The following is a 13,029-nucleotide window of genomic DNA, read 5'->3' on the forward strand; positions in this document are numbered from 1 at the left end:
CTCCTATCCATAGCTGCATCTCTCGACTATGAGATCTGGCAAATGGATGTCAAGACAGCCTTTCTGAATGGCAATCTTGACGAGCGCATTTACATGGCTCAACCAGACGGTTTCGTGGATAAAGGTCAAGAGACCAAGGTTTGTGAGTTGCTTAAATCCATTTATGGACTAAAGCAAGCATCTAGGTCATGGAATATTAGATTCGATGAAACTGTAAAGAGCTTCGGCTTTGAACAGTCAATAGATGAGCCTTGTGTTTACAAGTTAATACACGAAGGCAAAGTTGTGTTTCTGGTACTATATGTCGATGATATACTGCTCATTGGTAATGACGTGGGTAAGTTATCTGAGGTTAAGGTCTGGCTGGCAAAGCAATTCGATATGAAGGATCTAGGAGAAGCTGCATACATTCTGGGAATCCAAATCTTTCGAGATAGGAAAAACCGGACCCTGTCGCTCTCTCAAGCATCTTATATTGATAAGGTGATGGATCGCTTCTCGATGCAAGACTGCAAGAGGGGTCAAACACCCTTTAGGCATGGAGTTTCACTCTCTAAGGACCAGTCTCCCAAGACTGCACAAGAGATTGAAGACATGAGGAAAATTCCTTACGCCTCTGCCGTAGGAAGCCTCATGTATGCTATGCTTTGCACCCGACCTGATATATGTTTCGCCGTTGGCGTAGTTAGTCGTTTCCAATCCAACCCTGGACCCGAGCACTGGATTGCTGTTAAGCATGTTCTTAAGTATCTTCGAAGAACTAGGAACTTGATGCTTACATACTCAGGTACTGACCTGACTATGACGGGATATACCGACTCCGATTTTCAAGCGGATAAGGATTCCAGGAAATCCACTTCGGGATCTGTGTTCATCCTTAATGGTGGAGCTGTTGTGTGGAGAAGTATTAAGCAATCTTGCATTGCTGACTCCACAATGGAAGCAGAATATGTGGCTGCTTGTGAAGCATCCAAAGAGGCTGTATGGCTTAGAAAGTTCCTTAAGTATTTGGAAATTGTTCCAAACGTCGACGAGCCCATGACCCTTTATTGTGATAATAGTGGGGCTGTCGCTAACTCAAAGGAACCTAGAAGCCATAAGCGTTCTAAGCATATTGAGAGGAAATACCATTTGATTCGAGAGATCGTGCAGCGCGGAGACGTGGAAGTGAAGAAGATCTCAACGGTGGACAACCTCGCAGATCCATTCACCAAGGCCCTAGCGAACAAGGTCTTCGACCAACATCGTGAGGGATTAGGCATGAAGGACTACACACACCTTCTTTGAGTCAAGTGGGAGTTTGTTGTCAATGGTGCCCACAAGAAGAGTTGTAGTCTTTATTTTGAACATTTGATGTAATAAAGTCTCATGAAGACTCTTGCTTGTAATTGCCTATTCATTCATTAATAAAGTTGAAACGTTCATTCAATCTTCCTTGTCTGAAGCTTTATGATAAAACCATAGTCTTTTAGTCCATAAACAAACTTAACAACTTACGAAGAGACAAATGTAGATTTGCATGAACAAACTCTTCGTAGTTTGCTTAAAACGATATATTCGCGATCTTAGGGTCAAAGGACTATTGACCTCAGTATGATTGTTAGAAGAATCTATGATGTCTGGTTATGAGGCATTGAGAGTTAGGAACTCTATAGTTCTTCTAGGTATCTTCCGAAGGTACTGAATTGACCGGTGCACTTCTAGAGACAAGATAAGAACAAACCATTTAACCTCTTATGTCTCGAAGTCACTATGTATGAATTGCATCATGCTTACCTTAATCCTGAAATGAGACATGCCATTTCACACCTTAGTATTCTCATTTGAGAAAGTCAAAGTTCGGACTCACTATGTGATTCCGAACAAGGCCTATTGGTGAAGTACTAAGTTGTGAGTCTGTCATGAGTAACTTTGTGAAGTTCTCATAGATATGGAATTCATGTACAAGATTGCTGAAATGCAATGTATGTCACCTCATGCTTTGTTCCTTGGAGTGTGAATAAATGAACTGGCCAGTGTCCAAATTGAGTCCTGACTCTTTTGGATGAAACAATGTGACTTGTTAGCTCCTCGTCAATACATTGTTTCTAACTTATTCACAAGCGACAAAGGAGTTGAGGAAATAACAGCTAGAAGGGTAAAATGGTAATTTAGTAAATCCCGACTAGCTGATGACATTCATGAAGGGTAAACATAGATAATATTCAGTGGATCCGCTCATCATAATTAGGTCGAATTCTTGAGTAGAAAATAAATTCATTTGAACCGAGAGATTTTTAGTGTCAGCTCTTTAGTGGAGTCAGTTGGCATTAAGCTAAACTTGGAAAAGGTTTGTGAACTTTTGAGTCCAAGTGTTTAGCTAAAGCTTTGTTCATTTGGGTCCATGAGGTCACTGTCACGAATCACATCGATAAGAATAGTTAAACTGGAAGCTAAGCCAAAACAAGAACGAAAATAGTTAAAAGGGTATTTTTGTCTTTTGAGACAAAGGATGAAATGAATGTCAATAAATTTTTTGACAAGGTCATTTTATGACATGTTTCACTCGGCCATGACTTGATCATTGGGCCTTGTGAATTAATTTCATTTCATAAGAATTTTATTGAAAATTCTAAATGGGCCTTTTCTTATGTTGTCTTGAACAAGTGAAGAAAATTCTAGAAGCCTTTTTTCTAGACATGTTGGGCACCCATAATACCCAAGAAAGAGAATTTATTTTGTGCATAAATGTATTTAGATACTTGCCAAAAGAAAAAGAGGAAACAAATTTCCCACACATGCATGGGGAATTTCGGCCAAGAGAGTAATAGGCAAGCCAAGGAACAAAAAAAGGAAACAAATCCTAGCCTTCTAGAAGGCTGCCTTGGGCGCCTAAGAGGAATGGGAAATAAGGGTTATTTTGCTCATGAATATGTGATATTCTATAGAATAGGAAACTACCTTATTGAAGGTGAGACCTCTCCTATAAATAGGAGCCTCATTTCCTCACAATTCATTCATCCAAGTTTAAGAGATTTGAGAGACTCTCTCTCTAGAACTTGGCCGAAGTCCTCTTCTCTCTCTCTCTAGTTTATTTTCGGTTTTCTCTTGTCTTGGCACCTAGGTCCTCACTCGACCTAGTCTTTAGCTCTGCGACTTCGAGACTCGTTCTCAAGTCGTAGTGTTTAAAAGTGCCCACTCACTGATTCCTTCTTTTCGAGTGATTTAGTGATAGAAACTTTCGTGGTTGCTCGAGGTGCCGAGGAAAGAAAGAGAGACGTGCTGCGAGGGGAGACGAGCGTTGCAACTTTCCAAAAGCTTCTACAAGGTTCAAGCTTCAAGAAAGGTTAGTAACTTTAATAGCTCATATTATTTTTTATTTACATGCATATGCTCTTGTCTAGGTTAGTAAAAACTAGTTTTACTTAAAAAGAAAATTTTTAAAATTCCGCCGCTTAATGAAGAGTTAATCTTTTTCTTAAACCCTAGATCGATTCCAACAGTCGGGATTTACTAAATTACCATTTTACCCTTCTAGCTGTTATTTCCTCAACTCCTTTGTCGCTTGTGAATAAGTTAGAAACAATGTATTGACGAGGAGCTAACAAGTCACATTGTTTCATCCAAAAGAGTCAGGACTCAATTTGGACACTGGCCAGTTCATTTATTCACACTCCAAGGAACAAAGCATGAGGTGACATACATTGCATTTCAGCAATCTTGTACATGAATTCCATATCTATGAGAACTTCAAAACGTTACTCATGACATTCTCACAACTTAGTACTTCACCAATAGGCCCTGTTCGGAATCACATAGTGAATCCGAACTCTGACTTTCTCAAATGAGAATACGTAAGCTGCGAAATGGCATGTCTCATTTCAAGATTAAGGTAAGCATGATGCAATTCATACATAGTGACTTCGAGACATAAGAGGTTAAATGGTTTGTTCTTATCTTGTCTCTAGAAGGGCACTGGTCAATTCAGTACCTTCGGAAGATACCTAGAAGAACTATAGAGTCTCCAACTCTCAATGCCTCATAACCAGACATCATAGATTCTTCTAACAATCGTACTGAGGTCAATAGTCCTTTGACCCTAAGATTGCGAATATATCGTTTTAAGCAAACTACGAAGAGTTTGTTCATGCAAATCTACATTTGTCTCTTCGTAAGTTGTTAAGTTTGTTTATGGACTAAAAGACTAAGGTTTTATCATAAAGCTTCAAACAAAGAAAGAATGAATGAACGTTTCAACTTTATATTAATGAATAAGCAATTACAAGCAAGAGTCTTCGTAAGACTATATGACATCAAATGTACATAAATAGACACTACTACTCTTCTTGTGGGCACCATTGACAACAAACTCCCACTTGACTCAAAGAAGATGTGTGTAGTCTTTCATGCCTAATCCCTCTCGAAGTTGGTCGAAGACCATGTTTGCTAGGGCCTTGGTGAATAGATCTGCCAGAGATCTACTTCACCTCCACGTCTCCGCGTTGCGCGATCTCTCGAATCAAATGGTATTTCCTCTCAATATGCTTAGAGCTCTTATGGCTTCTAGGTTCCTTTGAGTTAGCGACAGCCCCACTATTATCACAATAAAGGGTCATGGGCTCGTCGACGTTTGGAACAACTTCCAAATACTTAAGAAATTTTCTAAGCCATACAGCCTCTTTGAATGCTTCACAAGCAGCCGCATATTCTGCTTCCATTGTGTAGTCAGCAATGCAAGATTGCTTAATACTTCTCCACACAACAGCTCCACCATTAAGGATGAACACAGATCACGAAGTGGATTTCGTGGAATCCTTATCCGCTTGAAAATCGGAGTCGGTATATCCCGTCATAGTCAGGTCAGTATCTGAGTATGTAAGCATCAAGTTCCTAGTTCTTCGACGATACTGAAGAACATGCTTAACAGCAATCCAGTGCTCGGGTCCAGGGTTTGATTGGAAATGGCTAACTACGCCAACGGCGAAACATATGTCAGGTCTAGTGCAAAGCATAACATACATGAGGCTTCCTACGGCAGAGGCGTAAGGAATTTTCCTCATGTCTTCAATCTCTTGTGCAGTCTTGGGAGACTGGTCCTAGAGAGTGAGACTCCATGCCTAACGGGTGTTTGGCCCTTCTTGGAGTCTTGCATCGAGAAGCGATCCATCACTTTATCAATATAAGATGCTTGAGAGAGCGACAGGGTCCGGTTTTTCCTATCTCAAAAGATTTGGATCCCCAGAATGTACGCGGCTTCTCCTAGATAATTCATATCGAATTGCTTTGCCAGCCAGACCTTAACCTCAGATAACTTTCCCACGTCATTACCAATAAGTAGTATATCATCGACATATAGTACCAGAAACACAACTTTGCCTTCGTGTATTAACTTGTAAATACAAGGCTCATCTATTGACTGTTCAAAGCCGAAGCGTTTTACAATTTCATCGAATCTAATATTCCATGACCTAGATTCTTGCTTTAATCCGTAAATGGACTTAAGCAACTCACCAACCTTGGTCTCTTGACCTTCTTCCACGAAACCGTCTGGTTGAGCCATGTAAATGCGCTCGTCAAGATTGCCATTCAGAAAGGCTGTCTTGACATCCATTTGCCAGATCTCATAGTCGAGAGCTGCAGCTATGGATAGGAGTATACGGATGGATTTAAGCATCGCGACTGACGAGAAGGTGTCTTCATAGTCAATCCCTTCTTGTTGGGTGTAACCCTTCGCCATAAGTCGTGCTTTGAACGTCACGACGTTCCCATCAGGACCCCTTTTCTTCTTGTATATCCACTTACACCCTACGGGTTTAATCCCTTCAGGAAGTTCTACAAGTTTCCAGACATTGTTGACATACATAGAGTGCATTTCAGCTTTCATGGCGTCAAGCCAAAGGTTTGATTCAGAACAAGCCATCGCTTGGCTATAGGAAATAGGATCATCCATGTCAGAGACGGCTACAAGAGAGTCTCCATAAGACATGTACCTGTCAGACTTTTGAGTAGCCCTCCCACTACGTCTAAGAACTACTTGACGAGATTCTGATGAGTTAGGTTGTGTTTCAGTTGGGGTAAGAACAGTTCTTACAAATGAGGTAGAAGCTTCCTCACCCAACTTTTCTTCAAGCACAATTTTGCCTCTAGGTTTTGCATTCTTCATAAAGTCCTCCTCGAGGAAACGAGCATTCGTGCTAACGAAAGTCTTATCGTCCTCGGGACTATAGAAGGTGAAATCCTTGGTTTCCTTTGGATATCCCACAAACAAGCACAATTCTGATCTACTAGCCAACTTGCTAGTCTTTTGCCTTAGCACGTGTGCAGGGATACCCCAAATTCTAATGCGGCCAAGATTCACTTTACGGCCAGTCCATCGTTCATAAGGAGTACCAGGAACCGTTTTAGATGGAACTTGGTTCAGAATGTAAGCGGCTGTTTCGAGGGCATATCCCCAAAAGGAAAGAGGGAGTGATGAATAACTCATCATTGATCTAACCATCTCCATAAGAGTTCGGTTTCTTCTCTCTGGCACTCCGTTTTGTTGAGGTGTGCCAGGTGCAGTAAGCTGAGAAGCGATACCTTCTTCTTTAAGAAAGTCATCGAACTCTCCAGACATATACTCACCACCTCGATCAGATCGAAGAGTTTTGATCACTTTGCCAGTGTGCTTTTCCACTAAAGCCCTAAAGACCTTAAATACGTTAAAGGTCTCGGATTTGTGTTTGAGCAAATAGACAAAACCATATCGCGAGTAATCATCGGTGAAGGTAACAAAGTATTCATATCCTCCATGTGCCTGTTGGCTGAGCGGTCCACATACATCAGAATGTACTAGTTTCAGCAACTCAGTGGCTCTTCGACCCTTATCGGAGAAAGGTCGCTTAGTCATTTTTCCTTCTATGCTGGATTCACAAGTAGGTAGTGAACCTATTGCAGAGGCTTGGAGTGGACCGTCCCTCACAAGTCTCTTAATCCTATCTAGACTGATATGACCAAGTCTCAAGTGCCAGAGGTATATTGATTTTGTTAGATCGGAGGATTCAGAAAGTTTGATCCTCTTTGGCTCCCTAATTAGATCGTTATCTATTTCGGTGTCTAAAAGAGAAGGTTGAGTGGGATAGATGTAAAATAGACCATTCTTTACACATGCATCAGTGACAAAAGAATTAGAAAAAGAAATACGAATTCCATTCTTTATAAACTTTAAATAATAATCTTGCTCGAAAAGTTGAGCAACAGATATTAGGTTTTTCCCAAAGGAAGGAACATAATAAAAATTATTCAAATTTAAAGTTCGATCTTCAAAAGATAGCGTCACGGATCCCACAGCCTTCGCAGACACGACACATCCATCACCGCACTTGAAGCAGAAGTCGCCATCCTCTAAGCTTTTGCTTTTCCTAAAACCAGTCAAGGAGCATCAAATATGGTTAGTAGCAGCGGTGTCAATAATCCACGATGATACATTATCAGTTACTAAACAAGCTTCAGTAACAAGTACAATACCTTTTACTTTGGTTTTGAGGTAGGCAGGACAGTTCCTACGCCAGTGACCAGGCTCATTGCAGTGGTGGCACTTGTCTTTAGACTTGTCCACCTTCGGAGCCTTTGGCGCCTTCTTCTTTGTTTGAACCTTAGGTTGGTTCTTCTTCTCGGCATTGCGTGGTCTCTTCTTAGATCCAGAGGTGGAGGCAGTAGCATGTACTTCTTCTTGAGCCCTCTTTTTCTTAGTGAGTGCCTCAGCGGTTTGAAGTTCCTTCATGAGCTCGGTAACAGTGTACTCTAGCTTGTTCATGGAATAATTCAACTTGAAGGTATCAAAGGTTTCGGGGAGAGTTTCCAAGATCATATCTATTTTAGTCTCCCCATCAATCTCGGATCCAAGGATCTCCATTTCGTTTAGATAGCTAATGATCAGCATCATATGATCTCTAACGGGAGTTCCAGCCTTCATACGACAGTTCATGAATTGTCGGACCGCTTGTTGCCTAGCTTGACGTCCTTGCCCTCCAAACATCTCATGGAGATTGTAGAGCATATCGGTGGCAGTTTCGTAATTACTATGTTGTTGTTGCAATACATTGTTCATCGATGCCAGAATGTAGAACCTCACAATCTCATCGGATCGAAGCCAGGCCGCCAGGGCGTCTTTCTCCTCTTGCGTCGAATCTTCATTCGTTTGAGGCCAGGGGGTGGTGAGAACCCATTTGTGCTTGTCGACAGTAAGGACTATGTCGAGGTTACGTTTCCAGTCGACGTAATTGTCGCCTTCGAGTTTATTCGAGGAAAGAATGGTTGAGAGAGGGTTGAGAGACATATTGCCTATAAAAGTTGAAACAAGTTTATGATTAGTCTTTGGTTTAGGATTTAAGTTTTATTAAGACTTTTATAAAATCCAAAGGTGTTATAAACCAAACGATAATTTACTCCCTCAAGAGAAGGCCGCAAAAATCTCCATTTATAAGTAAATGACACATCATTAATGCTTAGCCAAGATGTCAATACATCTATTTTGAATAGCCACCTTTTAAATTAGTTTGATCACTCACATCCTTTCGCAGAGCCTCAAGGGAGGATTACTAGGGATTGAGCCTAAGTGTGCAACCAACCACTTAGTCCAAAAGATCAACTTTGAAAAACAATCCCCCAAGGGGAGGCCTTGCCATCATCGTCTCACTCTCGGACGTAGCTCATTGAGCAATGATCGAATCAATAACGCCTTGGAGTACTCCCATTTAAGTGAGGGTCGCAAGAGCGGCTCTTAGTCCCACGTTAATTGCTTCTTTCATTAGTGTTGTGGATCGTGGGTTACAAACAACAAGTATAACCCTCCCACTTAGTTTTTGGAGTTGGTTCATCGACTCTTATAAGTTCGGAAACAGATTTCCTAGTTAAAGAGTGACAGAGCGGACAACTAGAAGAGAATCCTAGATCGACATGTTCAGAGCAGTATTAGTGCATAAAGGCACAAGGTACATACTCGATCTTTTCCTATTTTCTATTTCGGGAAAGTGCGTGAGGGAAGTGTGAACTTCAACTCACTCGAACACTTGAAAGTTTGAGATTACACATCTTTTTATTTTTCGGCTTGTCTACAAAGAGACCTCCCACTCAAATTTTCAAGAGCATATAGATTTTGAACATATGTGATATAGATATAGTTTTGAAAACATTTTGAAAACTTATTTGATTTGGATGACAAAATATTTTCAAGTTTGAAAGTGAAAACGGTTTTTCAAAATTCAAACTAGTTTTGTAAAAACTCAATTTCAATTAAACTTTCAAAAATCAAAACATTTTAATCTTACACATCATGTTTATAATCATATGAAAAACATTTTTGCTCAAGAAAATTTTCTCATTAGAGTTCTATAACTCATGGTAGTGGGGTTTGAAATTCCGGATTTCTAAAAAACTGGAGTTTCAGCATAGCCGCGCACCTCGGAGTAAAATCGCCATATCTGGCGGCTCCGATGTCCTTTTGAGCCGAAACCGGCGGCATTGGACAGAAGACAGACAGAGCTTTAATTTGATTCAAAAATAATTAAATTTAGATTTCTGAGCAGAGAGTTATACCACTTTTAATGCGGGTTTACTCCAGCTCGAAGAAAAAGAAATAATTATAGCTTGGTCCTTTTTAGGTGCGAAAAAGAATCGAGTGTAACGGAACGTTTTATGAAGGTTGTTAAAGCTTTTATTTGTGTTTTATTAGCAAGGTAATAACAAGGCATAAAAGAAATAACAACAAGCATAAAATGATTCAAGTAAAAATAAGAAACTAGTAAGACAAGAAAACTAGTCACAAAATTTTACTCGAAATTTCTCACACCTTTAAAACACGTTTTTCAATATAAAAAATTAAAAAATTTTAGAACTGATTCTAATGTGTTTTAAAAACATCCCAAACTCATAGAAAAACAACATGATTTTTAATTTAAAGGCAAGAGCAATAAATTAAAAAAAATCTAAGATAACAATTCTAACTTGTCACAAAATTAGTAAACTTTCGAAAACGATTTTCAAGCTCATAATTTTAAAATACATGTACATGCTAATCTTTGACCATAGCTCTGATACCATTTGTTGGAATCGATCTAGGGTTTAAGAAAATGATTAACGCTTCGGTAAACGGCGGAATTTTAAAAATTTTCTTTTACAAGTAAAACCAGTTTTTACTAACCTAGACAAAAGAGCAAGTACACGTAATTAAAAACTATTATGAGCTAAGAAGTTTACTAACCTTTCTTGAAGCTTGATCTTTAAGAAGCTCTTAGAAAGTTGCAACGCTCGTCTCCCCTCGCAGCACGTCTCTCTTTCTTTCCTCGGCACCTCGAGCAACCACGAAAGTTTCTATCACTAAATCACTCTAAATAAAGGAATCAGTGAGTGGGCACTTTTAAACACTACAACTTAAGAACGAGTCTTGAAGTCGCAGAGCTAAACACTAGGTCGAGTGAGGACCTAGGTGCCAAGACAAGAAAAATCGAAAATAAACTAGAAAGAGAGAGAGAGGAGTTCGGCCACAATGTCTAGAGAGAGAGTCTCTCAATCTCTAACTTGTGTGGAATTAATAGAATGAGAGGAATGAGGGTCCTATTTATAGGAGAAAGGTTGGCCTTGGAAAGAAGTAGTTTCCTCTTATTTTCCAAGCCTTTTTGAGCAATCTTTTATTGCCCAAATCTCCCAAATGGGCGCCTACATCAAACACATCCCCAAGGGATTAGTTTCCTCTTTTATTCCATGCCTTGCCTTTGACTTTCTCTTGGCTTGTTTGGCCGAAATTCTACTTTCCTCATAGAGGAAATTTGTTTCCTCTTTTTCTTTTGGCAAGTATCTTGATACATTTATGCACAAAATAATCTCCCTTTCTCTTTGGGTAGTGGGCGCCTATTACACTCTAGAAAGGCCTTTTAGAAGCTTTTCCATTTGTTCATGACAACATGAAAAAGGCCCATTAAGAATTTTCAATAAAATTCTTATGAAATTTAATTAATCCACAAGGCCCAATGATCAAGTCACTTGTCAAAAAATTTATTGACATCCATTTCATCCTTTGTCTCAAAAGACAAAAAAACCATTTTGACAATTTTCGTTCTTGTTTCGACTTAGCTTCCAGTTTAACTATTCCTATTCGATGTGATTCGTGACAGTGACCTCATGGACCCAAATGAACAAAGCTTGAACTAAACACTTGGACTCAAAAGTTCACAAACCTTTTCCAAGTTTAGCTTAATGCCAACTGACTCCACTAAAGAGTTGACACTGAAAATCTCTCGGTTCAAATGAATATATTTTCTACTCAAGAATTCAACCTAATTATGATGAGCGGATCCACTGAATATTATCTATGTTTACCCTTCATGAATGTCATCATCTAGTCGGGATTTACTAAATTACCATTTTACCCTTCTAGCTGTTATTTCCTCAACTCCTTTGTCGCTTGTGAATAAGTTAGAAACAATGTATTGACGAGGAGCTAACAAGTCACATTGTTTCATCCAAAAGAGTCAGGACTCAATTTGGACACTGGCCAGTTCATTTATTCACACTCCAAGGAACAAAGCATGAGGTGACATACATTGCATTTCAGCAATCTTGTACATGAATTCCATATCTATGAGAACTTCACAAAGTTACTCATGACATTCTCACAACTTAGTACTTCACCAGTAGGCCCTGTTCGGAATCACATAGTGAGTCCGAACTCTGACTTTCTCAAATGAGAATACGTAAGCTGTGAAATGGCATGTCTCATTTCAGGATTAAGGTAAGCATGATGCAATTCATAAATAGTGACTTCGAGTCATAAGAGGTTAAATGGTTTGTTCTTATCTTGTCTCTAGAAGTGCACTGGTCAATTCAGTACCTTCAGAAGATACCTAGAAGAACTATAGAGTCTCCAACTCTCAATGCCTCATAACCAGACATCATAGATTCTTCTAACAATCGTACTGAGGTCAATAGTCCTTTGACCCTAAGATTGCGAATATATCGTTTTAAGTAAACTACGAAGAGTTTGTTCATGCAAATCTACATTTTATCTCTTCGTAAGTTGTTAAGTTTGTTTATGGACTAAAAGACTAAGGTTTTATCATAAAGCTTCAAACAAAGAAAGAATGAATGAACGTTTCAACTTTATATTAATGAATAATCAATTACAAGCAAGAGTCTTCGTAAGACTATATGACATCAAATGTACATAAATAGACACTACTACTCTTCTTGTGGGCACCATTGACAACACCATTAACTCCTCGAGTTAAGTTGCGCCAGAGCAAGTCGAGTTGTCGTGAGAAAGGATCAAATGAGAGGCCGCACCTAAGACTCGACACATGGAAAGATGTGTAACCCTCGAGCAGATCGCATGTGAGATCAGTAGGGAAAGGCATGCTAATCTTCACGTCCGGTGAAAAGCGACACTTCCGCCGAAAATAGTCCATCCTCTCCACGGTGATCACACTCGGCATGGAAATGCCCGGTAACTCTTCACTCGTAATCAGAAGCAAAAGCTTTACTCGTCTTGGCGGTACTCTACAGAAATTCTACCAACAATTAAGAAAGAATATATTAATTGACTTACCTTAAAAAAGTTACCCCTAATTTCTCTTGAATGATGTTCTTTATTACACACTCCTTTCAAAATTTAGAATAATTTCTTTGTAATTAAATTTGTTTCCCCAACAGTAAATTCTAGTTCCACCATTAAGCTTGTAGCTATCTCGGTGTCCTAGTCCTCGATCAGGATGCTCATGGTTAGAGACACGACAAGTCATAAAAATCGTAACAGTCATAAAAATCCTTAGTTTATAGCTTTGGCACAAAAGACCATGAGTTTTTCTTTTTATGATTTAAAATCCTTATATTCACATTTTTGTTTCAAAATATATTTAACTTTAAGTATTGTTGATTTCTATACACAAATATTTTAAAAATAACCAAAATTAACATTATATTTGTTGTCGGTCGTTTTCGGGAAACCGAAAATATAAAAACAATTTTAGACCGGCCGGGCATCGCCGGCTGGATCACCAACGGGCCGCGGCCGTCTAG

This window comes from Urtica dioica, chromosome 3, assembly GCF_054948205.1.
Source record: "Urtica dioica subsp. dioica isolate 48M chromosome 3, U.dioica_male_clone48M_v1_H2, whole genome shotgun sequence".
Taxonomy (NCBI): Eukaryota; Viridiplantae; Streptophyta; class Magnoliopsida; order Rosales; family Urticaceae; genus Urtica; species Urtica dioica.